Source organism: Cryptomeria japonica, chromosome 3 (assembly GCF_030272615.1).
Source record: "Cryptomeria japonica chromosome 3, Sugi_1.0, whole genome shotgun sequence".
Taxonomy (NCBI): domain Eukaryota; kingdom Viridiplantae; phylum Streptophyta; class Pinopsida; order Cupressales; family Cupressaceae; genus Cryptomeria; species Cryptomeria japonica.
Window position 1 is genome coordinate 876,329,899 of NC_081407.1, and position 13,603 is coordinate 876,343,501.

Here is a 13,603-nt window from a genome sequence, read left to right on the forward strand (position 1 = left end):
GAACTTATCCAAAGTTTAGGTGGGTATACCTTCTGTGAATATCTTCACACTTTAAAACTAAGATCCATAGTAAACCAGTGCTAAAAAATCTGTGGACTTCATCACCTCAATGAAACTGAAACACTAAAGGAAAAAATTGCGTTCATTTTCAGTATTGATCTTCAAGAAAAGATAGAAAGAGATCCTACAATCTGATACCAGTGCCTTATTTGGGCTACAAAGTCACCTAAATCAAACAATAATTCTCAAAACGGAATACTCATATACATCTCATCATTTTGGCTTTTATGAATCTCATACATGCCTAACATATATATAGATCCTCTCCCATTCAACTAAAACAATTCATCAGATTCATAGCAACAAACAATAGACTTGCTGACAGAATTATTTCATGCACATTTAATCCCTCTCCTAAAGAGAAAAGCTAGAAATAACATCTACAAGATTTCCTTACAATCCATGTTCATTCGAACAATCCTAGATTATCCAAATGAAACCAACAAACTAAAGAATGCACACCAGAAGACAAAGGAATTTTAGGCCTAAAACTTTGATCTGTATATTTATATTCATTCCTGAAAATATTACATAACTCAGAGTGATCTTCCAAAAATCAGAAAAGGCCCTCAATATATTTTGCTAGAGTTCTTTTACAAAATTCTTGAGATATCTCTAAAATGAGAAGAATAAAGACTAAGAAGAAGAGGGAAAAGATTAGGTCTGCAACCGAAATTGCCAGATGCCTTCTTCCCTAACTGAAAAGTATTCCATTCTCCTTTCTATGTAAATTTCTCTTAGCATGTCGGAGATCTGTTGAAACAAACTTCATGACTAGATTCCTCGTCTCGAGGGCTTTCCAACGGTATACAATACTTACCATTTTGGGCAATAATTAGCCTCTGAGCGAATTAATCACTCATGTGCCTCTGTCATTTAAATTTTTCAATTTTTTATATAGTTTCAACTATATATTTAATCTGATTTTAACTTTGATTTTTCTCTAATTTTGGCCTCATTTTTTCATTTGACGCCCTACCACGTGGCAGCTTGTGTTTCGATCGCAGGGTCTACTAGTCACCACTTGTTTGTCAGGTCTGCCACGTGTCCGCCACCTGATCAATCTGGTCTCAGTCTATTGATGTAATTTATTCTTTGGCGAGTGGTCTATAGGTCTCATTGAATAGGAACTTTCATCAAAATCATTAGGCCCACCATGGACTGCCACTTGAGTGCCATGTCACTGCCAGGTCTGCCATGTGTCCGCCACCTCAACAGTCTAGTCTTAGTATTTCAATGGAATTTATTCTTCGGCGAGCAGTCTATAGGTCTCATCAAACAGGAACTTTCATCAAAATCTACCACCTCGAGCGCCATGTCACTGCTCCATCATCACCACCTAGACCTACCACTAGATTGCCACCGGACCTGCCACGTCACCTTTCACCATTTCATGATAAGTAACTTTCATTCATCTTCCCTTTGCGAAGTCACGACAGTCGTTGGATCTCCTACAACTTTCTCGCTAGTTAATCTGCTCTTTCTCTGCAAAATTCACCTACCTCAGGATCCGTGCCTATGTGGGGTCCACTTGTCGGCCTCCTCGATCAACTCGAGAAGCACACCTGCATGTGTGGGGTCCTCCTTGGGCACCCATTAGCACCATCCGTCAAAAGCCTCTTGAGGCTTTGACATATTAGATAAGTGGAGTGTTACTTTTAAATATCAATAATTTTCATTGCCCAATGAATGTGGGATAAAACCTTATGCCTGAAACTGCATTTTTTGAAGGTTTTCTCTACAACTTTAATGGCGCATCTTCCTCATCCACCACACATAGAAGGTTTAGCATTGCCCCCTTCACACTCCACCTCACACGCAGCTGAGTCAAATTGCATTTGTCTAAAGCTTTCTGCATTTTACATGCCATGCTAAGGATCACTTTCAGAACTATGTTGCCACTCCATTGCATTGGCTTGGGGTTTCTAATGGCCTCCAAACTCAACCTTCTATGCCATTTACCTCTACAACTTTTTCTCAATTAAATTTGCCATAGCTTTAATATATCCTTCTCGCTGATACCAGGAAGGTATTACTATGTGTTGCATCCTCACCAGATACTCATCTTCCTTGAAAATTCTTTCTGGAAGACAAAGACTTGAGCCACTAGTGGAAATTGAAAATTGAGGATAGAGTGGAAGGACAACAAGTTTAGTGATTCCATCACTCTTGATCTACTCAATTGCTTCTTTTGTAAATGGATGTCAGTAACGCATTCCTACATACAGTTTGGTAGGTACTTGCTTCTCTTCAAGAGCTTTCTCCAATGCAATGGACTATTCATCTATTATCCTTCGAAGAGGTGAACCCCCACCAATGGAAGCATATACTTCCATGCTCTTGGGAGCTCTACTCATAGAAATTAACTGTGCCAAAGGCTTTTTAAGAAAACTGAATGATCTAGGTAGATGTATAATGTCTGGGTTTGCAAATAAGTTGAACAAGAATGGTTGCACATCCTGAAGCGTCTCTGGTCCTCCGAGATTTAACAACAAAACAGCTACTTTTTCTTGCTCAACAAGCAGATCATGAACTAAAGTGGGATTTTTTCTATCATAAAAGTCTTTAAAGAGCATGAAATCTGGGTTACAAAACCTGTCTTTTTAATCACCAAAGGTAAACTCTTTTCCCACTGGGAATGAATTCCATCATGAAAATTAGTTTTTGATGAATTCAATCTACAAAGAGCTCCCTTTGTAATAATTCTTTTGTCAAATAGATACTTCATGTTTAGTCCATTAAAAATGAGTTGTGCCTTGAGTTGAAGTGAGTGCCCTGCTTATTGGTCTTAAATTGCTAGCAAATCTAGAAGGCTTAAACTCTAAGGTTCCAAGATCAATTCTTCCCCTTGTGCTAGCCTGAAGTGATGATGATAACCTTTCACCTAAATTCCTTCGCTGCCACTCCATATGCTTTGCACGTAAGGGGGAGGTTAGAAAATTTAACACCTGTGAAATGCATTTGTGGGAGAGTTTCATATGTTTCTCTTTTCTACACATTGTTGGCATTCTCCACCTTGTCTGCCACGTAAGGTTTGGTGTTAATCCTTTCTTTGCAACATTCAATCCCCTTTTCAGCATGCTTTGCACAACCAAATTTCACGCACAGGGGTGGAGGCTGGGCTCTGCACATGCCACATTGTATTAATTTGAGAGTTCTATTAACATAAAGCCACTCTCACGCTGCCTTCACTGGCGAAGAAATCTTTCACTGATTTGTCCAACCATACCAACCCAAACATAAAGGATCATGAAATAAACCAAGATAGCATTGATATAGATCGGCATGCATGAAGAACACTTTTCCTTTAAAATTAACACTGCAAGGGCATGAGCCAAGCCGGGCCCCAAAGTGGGTCTGACTAAAAACAATTTCGTTTTCATGCCACTGACCTCTGAAATGTCTCATGGACCTTAAACATACCTTTGGAAATGATCAAAACCATTTTCAGATCATCAAACTAAGTTTTACAACTTTCAGGCACTTACGCCACATTTTCTCATTTAATCGCGAAGATGTAATTTTTAAACCAGTCAAAACACCTTTTTGGACCTCGCCATCTGATAGGCCTGTACCATGATATACAACCATGAACTCTACCAAATGGTTTTCCAAGATGAATCTCGAGCGAAGAGATATTAATTGTCGAAAATGACCAACTGGCTTTGTCGACACTACAGACCTGATGAAGTCAATGTTCAGGCAACACATGATGCCTTTCTTAAAAATATCAAACGACCTCCATAGAACCTCAAATATGAGACATAGGTACTTTGAAGTATATATCAAATCTTAGAACACCCAGTTCGACCAAAAGAATGACTAGGTGGGAGTGGCGCGCTTATGAAAATAACAATTTTAATTGATACGACAATGAAAGTACAGATCACTGAAATAGATGGCTCAAGAAATCCTTCTGAAAACCGATCAAATGGATTGGCAGGAGTGTGAAACTAGAAAATTAGCTTTTCATTTATACCAAAAATAGCCCAGAACAAACATTCCAGCATGACGTTCACCGGGGCAACTTTTACACTTATGCAAAACAGGGCTCCGACTAGCAGCTAAAACAGGGACTTGTCAAACCACACCAACTGCAAACAGATTTGGCTTTGAAAACTAAGCAAATGAATTCATAATGACTTGAAATTTTGCAATATAAATCACATTTATGCATAAAATCCAAACCATTTTGGATTTCATCATGATGATCAACAGGGCAAAAGATATAAGCACTCAAAGTAGACTACTCAATAAAATCTGCATTTGTGCCTAAAATGCACTTTTAGCTCACCCCTCGAAATGGGTACCTGGTAAACTTATCCAAACTGAATTTTGAAAGTTGCACATCACTGCATTGGCAAAATGAAAGGTGTAGGACATAATTCCCAAGCCTTACCCTTTGAAAATCAACCGGCTCCATTTTACCCTCTCTCTAACTAGACCATTCAAACTGACTCATTTGGAAAAGCAGAGCAAAATTTTGAAATGGGCCTCTAAACTTGACTCAATTTTAATGAGTCCCAATAGTGGCTCTAACTGGGAATGGTTGATTGCAAGATTGACACAAGAATCCAGATATCTATGGTTAAGCAGACCACCCAAAAACGGATCACTCTCTTCTCTTCTCAAAAATAGGGCTTCCTTATTCTACCCAAACAGCAGGGCATTTTATTGAAAACCACACAACTAAAGCAAAGAAACTGTACAAAATATACAAACATACTTATAAAATGGCTCCTAGCCACTAAAGTCTAAACCAACTCTTTCCCTTATCAAAAATCTGATTCTCATCACTTAATAATGTAAACAATCTGAAGCAAACACTGATCATCAGAGAAATGTTTCTATTATGAAACACATCTTTCAGCATGCTTTTCCAATCAACATTATATGCATACTCATCATGAACATAATTTTGAACCTTACTTTCATGATCAACTACTGAAACATATCCATTATTTTCATCATCTACTAAGTGAAATAAATCAGCATCTTTAACATCCCACTCTTGAAAAAATGAACATACCTCTGGCTGAAGCATATAATCTGAAGTAAGATTTGCACATTCACTCATCTGCGCATGAAAAACTTCAAAATGGAGTTCAAACACACTAGCAAGCAACCCATTACAAAAATCTCCATCTTGACACATGTCACTGTTGCATGGAATGGTATCAACATCATGGACTGGTTCATCATTTACAACATCTGGCTAATCAATTATTTCTTCATACAAAGGGTTAGAAACCAAATGAAGAATCCCCTTATGAACATTATGACAATGAAGTGGTTGGTCCATATCTATATCAACATTGAATAAAACATTAGAAAAATTGCTAAAGATACCATCTGCCCTATCATCATAATCATGTTCATCAGACAAAGAAGAAATTGAAACTAGGCTGGAACTATCCTCATTATTCCATGCTTCATAACCACAAAATTTTATTCTATGACCACCATTCTGAGAATCAAAATAGTCATACTTATCTTACCACAACTGATCCCTTTTACCAATAGAACACTCATCATCAACCAAAGAATGAAAATGAATATCACTGCCATTTACTTCATCTGATGAGTTTTCAGCATGTTCACTTAAATTTTCTCTCATAAAACCATCTGTTAGATCAGCATGTTGTTCATCAAATGTATAAGCATCCAGTTCACAGTCCTTTTCTAGAGAATCCTCTTCACCATATTGCAGAAGGTCTCTATCAATAACTCTAAGGCTCTCCAAAATTTGAACCTTCTTATCCACAACTCCAAGAGCTTTCCTAAGTTCTGCAATCTTTTGGAATTGCATTGCACTTTGTTGTTCCATGTGAGATTCTATAAAAAATTGTTCATCAATGCATGCCATATTTTCATTGCAATCATGTGTACCATTGAGATTTTCTGAATTAACTTTATGCATAACTTTCAAATTAGAAAGATCATCAAGATGATTATAAGAAGTGAAATCTGAAGTGAAATCTGAAAATACTTTTACTTCATCCTCAACGCAAGTGACATTATTAATATCTAAGTGAGGATCAACCATTGTTTGCACCAAACAACTCTGATTTTCAAAGGGAATTAAATTATCATGGTTGACAACACAAGTATGAACACCAAAACTTAGAACATTATTCCTCACTTCACACTTAGTTGCAGCATTACAAACACCATGACATCAGACACTGGTGGATACAAGTCTTTTAGGAATACCATATCTTAAGTTTTTCTTTATGTCCATGGTTGTCTCAAATGCTTGATGCAATGTCTTTGGCTCTTTATCCCTCAACTTGTAACTCATCTTACTTCCAAAGGCATCCAAATAAATCACTAAAGACACTTCGTCATTTAGTTTATACCCTTGTGGGATCTCAGCCCATGCTTTGGAGAATCTGACATTGAAGGCCGACACTAACTCACCTTCCTCAATTCTAATCTCCATCAATTTCCTCAGTGCATCATTAAAGTTTATTCTCTTAGCAAATTGCTCAAGAAAAGATGCAACTAATTCTCCCCATGAGGGAATATAATCTTCCTATAAAAATGAAAATCAAATCCTCGCATCCCCTTTCAAGCTCTACACAAACAACTTCATGCAAACATCCTCATGAAAAATTTCATAGTCATTCATTAAATCAATAAAGTTTTGCACATGAATTCTTGTTGATTGTAACTGGTCCCCATTAAACAATGGTAAATGCTTCTTAATGTCACTTGGAATCTGATTCGGGTAACCAGGTATGCCATCAAAACAAAATGGCACATAACCTTTAATAGAGAAATTTCTATAGAAATCCATTACTAGCTACAATCTCTATTACTCAAAATACTTCACCCATGCTTTAACTGAAAATTTTCAAAATAGAAATATGTGAAGTATGAATTTCTTTTCCTTTTTATGGTGACCTTTTCACCTAATAAGGAACAAATAACTACCTCAACAATGAGGAATACCTGGAGTCAATTTGCTAATGTTGTTCACTTCACTTGTGACTGGAAATTTGAAGAAGTCCTCCAAATCTCAAGTTCGTTCTTACAGAGTCGCCACCTCCCTAAAGAGGAAAAATTTTAAGCACTGATCTACACTTTGAAACACTTTTAGATTTTTGGGTCTCACCACACATAGCAGAGTCACATAATAATTCTCAAGTTTCATAGCAACAAAATTTTCCAGAATACACACTTTCAAATTTGAAAATAACTTTCAGATTTGTAAACTTCTAAGACTCTTTCCTCAAATTGGATAGGCACAACTCTGGGTTTCACTTGACAGAATTTTTTTTTACATCATTATCCCTAGCAGAGTCGCCATTTTTGTTAGTCTCAAATTTTGATTTCCCTTCTATCCTTCCTATAAGAAATAAATCAACTCTGTCTGCATATGAAAAGATCAGGTAAATGGAACTCAAGAGTAACATATAACAAGGTTTTGAGACCTTCTACACTTTGAAATTATACAAAGTTCAGGTGGGTATACCTTCTATGAATATCTTCACACTTTAAAACTGAGATCCATAGTAAATCAGTGCTAAAAAACCTGTGGACTTCATCACCTCAATGAAACTGAAACACTAAAGGAAAAACTTGCATTCATTTTCAGTATTGATCTTTGAGAAAAGATAGAAAGATATCCTACAATCTGATACCAGTGCCTTATCTGGGCTACAAAGTCACCTAAATCAAACAATAATTCCCAAAATGGAACACTCATATACATCTCATCATTTTGGCTTTTATGAATCCCATACATGCCTAACATATATATAGATCCTCTCCCATTCAACTAAAACAATTCATCAGATTCGTAGCAACAAACAATAGACTTGTTGACAGAAGTATTTCATGCACATTTAATCCCTCTCCTGAAGAGAAAAGCCAGAAATAACATATAAAAGATTGCCTTACAATCCATGTTCATCTGAACAACCCTAGATTATCCAAATGAAACTAGAAAACTAAAGAATGCACAGCAGAAGACAAAGGAATTTTAGGCCTAAACCTTTGATCTGTATATTTATATTCATTTCTGAAAATATTACATAACTCAGAGTGATCTTCCAAAAATCAGAAAAGGCCCTCAATATATTTTGCCAATGTTCTTTTACAAAATTCTTGAGATCTCTCTAAAATGAGAAGAATAGAGACTAAGAAGAAGAGGGAAAAGATTAGGTGTGCAACCAAAATTGCCAGATGCCTTCTTCCCTAACTGAAAAGTATTTCGTTCTCCTTTCCATGGAAACTGCTCTCAGAATGTCAGAGATCTATTGAAACAAACTTCATGATTGGATTCCTCGTCTCGAGGGCTTTCCAATTGTATACAATACTTCCCGTTTCGATCAAAAATTAGCCTCTGAGCGAATTAATCACTCATGTGCCTCTGTCATTTAAATTTTTCAATTTTTTATATAGTTTCAACTATATATTTAATCTGATTTTAACTTTGATTTTTCTCTGATTTTGGCCTTGTTTTTTCATCTTAAACCTTGCCACGTGGCAACCTGTGATTCATTTGCAGAGTCTACTAGTTGCCACCTATCTGTCGGGTCTACCACGTGTCCTCCACCTGAGCAATCTGGTCTCAGTCTATCGGTGGAATTTCTTCTTTGGTGAGCAGTCTATAGGTCTTATCAAACAAGAACTTTCATCAAAATCGTCGGGCCCACTGCAAACCACCACTTGAGCGCCATGTCACTATCGGGTCTGCCACGTGTTTGCCACCTCAGCAGTCTGGTCTCAGTCTTTCAGTGGAATTTCTTCTTCGACGAGCGGTCTATAGGTCTCATCGAATAGGCACTTTCATCGAAATTCACCACCTCGAGCGCCATGTCACTGCTCCATCATCACCACCTGGACCTACCACTGGACTACCACCGGACCCACCATGTCACCTTTCGCCATTTCACGATAGGTAACTCTCGATCATCTTCCCTTCACAATGTCAGGACAGCCGTTGGATCTCCTGCAACTTGTTCGCTAGTTAATCTGCTCTTTCTCTGCAAAATTCATCTACCTCGGGATCCATGCCTATGTGGGGTCCACTTGTCACCACTTGTTGGCCTCCTCAGTTGACTCAGGAAGCGCGCCCATGCGTGTGGGGTCCGCCTTGGGCACCCATCAGCACCATCTATCAAAAGCCTCTTGAGGCTTTGACATATTAGATATGTGGAGTATTACTTTTAAATATCAATAATTTTCATTATCCAGTGAATGTGGGATAAAACCTTATGCCTAAAACTACATTTTTTGAAGGTTTTCTCTACAACTTTAATGGCGCATCTTCCTCATCCACCATGCACATAAGGTTTAGCATTGACCCCTTCATACTCCACCTCACACATAGCTAAGTCAAATTGCATTTGTTTGAAGCTTTCTGCATTTTACATGCCATGCTAAGGATCACTTTCAGAACCACACTGTCACTCCATTGCATTGGCTTGGGGTTTCTAATGGCCTCCAAACTCATCCTTCTACGCCATTTACCTCTGCAACTTTTTCTCAATTAAATTTGCCATAGCTTTAATATATCCTTCTCGCTGATACCAGGAAGGTATTACTGTGTGTTGCATCCTCACCAGATACTCATCTTCCCTGAAAAATGCTTTCTAGAAGACGGAGACTTGAGCTACTAGTGGAAATTGAAAATTGAGGATAGAGTGGAAGGACAACGAGTTTAGTGATTCCATCACTCTTGATCTACTCAATTAATTTTTCCATAAATGGATGCCAGTAATGCATTCCTACATACAGTTTGGTAGGTACTTGCTTCTCTTCAAGAGCTTTCTCCAATGCAATGGCCTATTCATCTGTTATCCTTCGAAGAGGTGAACCGCCACCAATGGCAGCATATTCTTCCATGCTCTTGGGACCTCTACTCATAGAAATTAACTGTGCCAAAGGATTTTGAAGAAAACAGAATGATCTAGGTAGACATATAATGTCTGGGTCTGTAAATAAGTTGAACAAGAATGGTTGCACATCTTGAAGCATCTCTGGTCCTTTGAGATTTAACAACAAAACACCTACTTTTTCCTACTCAACAAGTAGATCATGAACTAAAGTGGGATTATTTTTGTCATAAAAGTCTTTAAAGAGCATGAAATCTGGGTTACAAAACCTGTCTTTTTCATCACCGAAGGTAAACTCTTTTCCCACTGGGAATGAATTGCATCATAAAAATCAGTTTTTGATGAATTCAATCTACAAAGAGCTCCCTTTGTAATAATTCTTTTATCAAATGGATACTTTATGTTTAGTCCATTAAAATGAGTTGTGCCTTGTGTTGAAGCAAGTGCCCTGCTTATTGGTCTTAAATTGCTAGCAAATCTAGAAGGCTTAAACTCTAAGGTTCCAAGAACAATTCCTCCCCTTGTGCTAGTGTGAAGTGATGATGATAACCTTTCACCTAAATTCCTATGCTGCCACTCCATATGCTTTGTCACATAAGGGGGAGGTTAGAAAATTTAACACCTACAAAATGCATTTGTGGGAGAGTTTCATATGTTTCTCTTTTCTACACATTGCTGGCATTCTCCACCTTGTCTGCCACGTAAGGTTTGGTGTTAATCCTTTCTTTGCAACATTCAATCTCCTTTTCAACATGCTTTGCACAACCATAGTTAACGCACAGGGGTGGAGGCTGGGCTCTGCACATGCCACATTGCATTAATTTCAGAGTTTTATTGACATAAAGCCACTCTCACGCTGCCTTCACTGGTGAAGAAATCTTTCACTGATTTATCCAGCCATACTAACAAAAACATAAAGGATCATGAAATGAACCAAGATAGCACTGATATGCATTGGCATGCATGAAGAACACTTTTCCTTTAAAATTAACACTACAAGGGCATGAGCCAGGTCAGGCCCCCAAAGTGGGCCCAACTAAAAAAAAAATCGTTTTCATGCCACTGACCTCTGAAATGCCTCACAGACCTTAAACATACCTTTGGAAATGATTGATGCCATTTTTGGATCATCAAACTGAGTTTTACAACTTTCAGGCACTTACGCTACATTTTCGCATTTAATTGCAAAGAGGTAATTTTCAAACCGGTCAAAATACCTTTCTGGACCTCGCCATCTGACAGGCTTGTACTCTGATATATAAGCATGAACTCTACGAAACAGTTTTCCAAGATGAATCCCGATCGAGAGATATTAATTGTCGAAAATGACCAACTGGTTTTGTCGACACTGCAGACCTAATGAAGTCAATGTTCAGGCAACACATGATGCCTTTCTTAAAAATATCAAACAACCTCCGTAGAACCTCAAATCTGATAGATAGGTACCTTGAAGTATATATCAAATCTTAGAACACTCAGTTCAATCAAAAGAAGTACTGGGTACGAGTGGCGTGCTCATGAAAATAGCAACTTTAACTAATACGGCAATGAAAGTATGGATCACTGAAATAGATGGCTCAAGAAACCCTTCTGAAAACCGATCAAATGGATTGGCAGGAGCTTGAAACCAGACCCTTATCTTATCATTTATACCAACAATATCCTAGAACAAACATTCTAGCATGATGTTCACCGGGGCAACTTTTACACTTATGCAAAATAGGGCTCCGACTAGCAGCTGAAACAGGGACTTGTCAAACCACACCAACTGCAAACTTATTTGGCTTTGAAAACTGAGCAAATGGATTCATAAGGACTTGAAATTTTGTAATATAACTCAAATTTATGCATAAAATTCAATCCATTTTTAATTTCATCATGACGATCAATAGGGAAAAAGATATAAGCACTCAAAGTATGCTACTCAATAAAATCTGCATTTGTGCCTAAAATGCACTTTCAGCTCACCCCTCGAAATGGGTACCTGGTAAACTTATCCAAACTGAATTTTGAAAGTTGCACATCACTGCATAGATCAAATGAAAGGTGTAGGACACAATTCCCAACCTTACCCTTTGAAAATCAACTGGCTCCATTTTACCCTCTCTCTGACTAGGCCATTCAAACTAACTCATTTGGAAACGCAGAGCAAAATTTTGAAATGGGCCTTTAAACTTGACTCAATTTTAATGAGTCCCAACAAGTCCCTTTGATAGAATTATTGAAAACAAAGGAACATACAGAAGCTGCTTTATCTTTATTTTCTAAGATATCTGACAGTAGCACAACTTTGCCTTCAGGTTCAATCAAGGATGAAAAGGATCATGAGTTGCAAACCCCAGAGGTATATGTTGGAACAACTATTACACAAGAGCCTTCATAGGTTGATCCTTTCTATGTTACTTTGTTAGTGAATAACTGATTAATTAAGAACTGTATGATAGATTCTGGTGTGGCTACAAATGTAATGCCATATGGTGTCATGAAAGAATTAGGATTGTAAGTAAGTATAGTGTATGGGAAGTGTTATACTATGGATAACATAGAAGTGCCAGTGATAGGTACAATGAAAGATGTTGAAGTAAAAATAGCAGCATTCCCTAAAGCAACATATAAGATGGATGTCATTGTAACTAACACAAAACCTCACTATGATATGCTTTTATCTAGATAGTGGGATGCAGCAATAGGTAGAAATGTTCAGTTGGATCTATCATATGCTACAATCCCCATCAATGGGAACCAGGTTAAGTTGTATAGAGAGCCACGTGCCCCTAGGGTAATTGAAAAGATAGACCCTAGTATGTTAAACTGTATGATTGATGTGGATCTTGACAATTTTAGAACACAACTGATTTTGCCTCAATTAAAAAATACTAAATCTATTGTGATTGAATTGGAATCTCAACAGCATGGTTTGTGGCACATGTATTTTGATGGAGCTTTCTCTAAAGAAGGATCTAGAGTAGGAGTTCTTTTTGTGTCCCCATCAGGTATGACCTTCAAATATTCTTTTCTGCTAGCCTTCCAATGCACAAATAACACTGTTGAATATGAAGCCTTGTTATTGGGGCTTGAGGTTGCAAAAAGGCATGGGGTTTAGTTGTTGAGAGTATTAGGGGATTTAGAGTTGGTTGTTTCTCAGGTTAGATCCAAGTATGCATCTAAAAATGATCGTTTGAAAAGATACAAGCATGCATTTTGGGATGTGATTGAACATTTTAGTGCATTCTCTATTAATTGGATAGAAAGGTCAAAGAATATCATGGCTGTTTTCCTAGAAAATGTTGCATTAAAGAATGATGATATAACACTAACCGGTGTATCCATAATTGAGATAAAAGCTAGGCCTGCCATTCCTGATAATGTATATAATTGGCACGTGTTTGCTGATGATGAAGACATTCTTAGATTCATACAATGCATTGATGACTATGATGGACAGTAAATTGATTGCAATGCCCTGGTAGAAGTGGTTGAAGATAGATAAACTGTGTTTGGAAATGATCTAGTTCAGTTGGAAACTAATGAAATACCTAAAGGGTTAGTAGAAATGAAAGGTATGTTCAGTTACAGTGATAGTCATTTGCATCAGTAGTCAACCACTAAGTTAGATGAACTAGAGGAAGTAAACTTGGGGACATAATCATCCCCTAAGCTGGTGTATATTGGAAAAAATTTGCCTCCTCATGTCAGAG

The 13,603-nt window shown here is 37.5% G+C and overlaps 2 pseudogenes; both read right to left on the reverse strand.

The window, feature by feature from the left end:
- Window positions 1-2,024: 2,024 nt before the first annotated feature.
- Window positions 2,025-2,756, reverse strand: LOC131076448 (ferrochelatase-2, chloroplastic-like; annotated as a pseudogene).
- Window positions 2,757-3,051: 295 nt separating this feature from the next.
- Window positions 3,052-10,487, reverse strand: LOC131076449 (ferrochelatase-2, chloroplastic-like; annotated as a pseudogene).
- Between the last annotated feature and the right edge of the window lie 3,116 nt (window positions 10,488-13,603).